Source organism: Penaeus japonicus, unplaced genomic scaffold, assembly GCF_977035675.1.
Source record: "Penaeus japonicus unplaced genomic scaffold, GWHDUDI00000001_assembly GWHDUDI00000032, whole genome shotgun sequence".
NCBI classification, from domain to species: Eukaryota; Metazoa; Arthropoda; class Malacostraca; order Decapoda; family Penaeidae; genus Penaeus; species Penaeus japonicus.
Window position 1 is genome coordinate 10855408 of NW_028234434.1, and position 2500 is coordinate 10857907.

Consider the following 2500-nt stretch of genomic DNA (forward strand, 5'->3'; position numbering starts at 1 on the left):
ATCTTATGTGTCTGCTAACTATAATGTACGTAGCAAGAGAGGAGGCTCTACTGTAACGCTGTACCATATTTCTTTCAACATTGATTGTTACAGGTCTTATTTCACCATGACGAAAGCAAATAAAACCTCCCTCCTTACCCTTCATTGCATGGCCAACATCAGTCGAAGGACCACATGAGTACTGCCTTGGTAAACCTTCCACTGACCAACCATACCACAGGACTATAGCATGAATTACTATTTAATAAGTTCGTAGTCCTCGGATTTGCTTGGTAGGGTTGTCATTCAGTCCGATGCCCTGGGTTCCTGTGCAGCCGATACCAGCTGTTGTAATAATTCATATGAAAGATGAAGCGTAATCGTCGTTAATTGTTCTCGTTTCACCTCGCGCTCCTTTGATAGTGGCAACTACTTCTACTTCTACTTTTTGTGCAAATTAGCTCTAATCTTACAGACATTTATTACTAGAAAATACTTACATCATACTACTACTACTACTACTGTATTACTATTACTACTACTACTATTACTATTACTACTATTACTACTACTACTGGTATTACTACTACTGCTACTACTATTATTATTACTGCTACTACTACTACTACTATTACTTTTACTATTACTATTAATACTACTATTACTACCGATAATGATAATAATAGTATTTTTAAATGGGCTTTGATGGAAGAATCTTTATTTTTTAAGTTACTGTTCATAAATCCAAATGATAGGAACAGCCTCAGAATTAAAAAGGGTAACAAAACCATCAAGCACATTATTGTATGAGTAAATTACCAACACAGGAGAATACACTCCTCCCGAATGGAGCGTCATGTGCAGGTGGCGCAGTGTGATGACGCATAAACAGGGTGGTGTAAGCAAGATAGGGGCGACGAGGTGGCGCCAGATAACCACCATTATTGGCTTCAACATCTGCTCTGTTCCCTATGGCATCATCTCGCATTTGATGTATATTGTGAATCTTCCGCTCCCCTTGTCCATGCCGTGTTCGTTCCATGGATGCCATGGTGTGGATTCTTTGTCGTTTTGGGTTGCCTTAGTTCATTCAGGGTTTACACGACAGCTATAAGGATTTGTGGATAGTAGTGGAAGAAGGATCCGGGGTCAACCATTCGTTAGAAGACACAATAGAGAGACAGGGATGACTAATGCCTACACATCATCGGCAGTGCCAGGCAGTGTCAGCAGTTGTTGCAATTATACAGACTGGATACAAGGAAGATGGCATGTCTTCACGATCCTTATTAGGCAACCAGGCTTCCAGTCTCACATGTTATGTACATTAGCTGAACCCTTTTTAATTGAACCTTCTTTTTTTCAATTAGAATCTTACATAACCCCTGTAACTAAACCCACCGAAAGCTAACACACCCCAGCCTCAACTTTCTTTGCCCGCCATGGAAACAGCTGACAGTCTGTGTGGTATGCGACAAAGGTAAACAAACCTCGGGGTGACTATTGTGTTTTTTCCCGGACGTCCTCCTCCTGAATTCTCGTCCTAATGACGGCCATCACGTTCCGATTCCTTATATTACGCTAATGCAAGGCGTGAGTAGAAATCATTTTACTTTTAGTGACGCGAGCTTTGTAGTTTCTCTCGGAACTATATTTGTTTACGATGCAGACGAACTATTGTTGTATGATATTACAAAGGAGAGGAAATTGTTAGTTTAAGCTTACGGCCATTGTCTTCCCCCTCTTCCTTTTCTTTTTTACGCTTTCTTGCTTTCTTTGGCTTTTCTCAGCCTTTCTCTTTCTCTTTTTTTCCGTTCTTCACGAGTACGTTTGTGTTTTCCGAAGGTAAGGGATTTCTTCCCCCCCCCCCACTCTCCTTGTTTCCTTTCCTCTCACTTTCCCTCCTTCCCTTTCTTTCTTTTAATCCTCTCTTTTTTTCTTTTCTCCCCCCCCCCCCTCTCTCTCTCTCTCTCTCTCTCTCTCTCTCTCTCTCTCTCTCTCTCTCTCTCTCTCTCTCTCTCTCTCTCTCTCTCTCTCTCTCTCTCTCTCTCTCTATCTATCTCTCTCTCTCTCTCTCTCTCTCTCTTTCTCTTTCTCTTTCTCTTTCTCTCTCATTCTACTACCTACCCTCCATCCATCCATCCATCCATCCATCCCTCCATCCATCCCGCTCTCCCTCCCATTCTCCCTCCCTACCTACTTACCTCTCCTCTCCCTCCTTCTTCCCTCTACTCCCTCCCTCCTTCCTTTCCACTATTTTTCTCCCCCATTCTCTCCCTCTCCCTCCCTTCCTCCTTCCCACCCTACCTTCTTCAATTCCTCCCTTCCCCTCTTCCTCTTCCCCCTCCCCCTCCTCCTCCAATTCTACTCCTCCCTCCCCCTTCCACCCCTCCTCCTCCCTCTTCCCCTCCTCCTCCTCCCTCTCCCCCTCCTCCTCCTCCCTCTTCTCCCCCCCTCCTCCGAACGCAATTCTAACCTCAGGGAACGCGCTGACCCGTGTTGCTGACTCATCCGTCCCACA

General features: G+C 44.3%; 1 protein-coding gene across 2 annotated transcripts in view; it reads left to right on the top strand.

The window, feature by feature from the left end:
* The window catches only part of LOC122267707 (uncharacterized), a 314608-nt gene that overhangs the window by 52088 nt on the left and 260020 nt on the right, over window positions 1-2500 (top strand). The gene's annotated exons all lie outside the window — the stretch shown is intronic.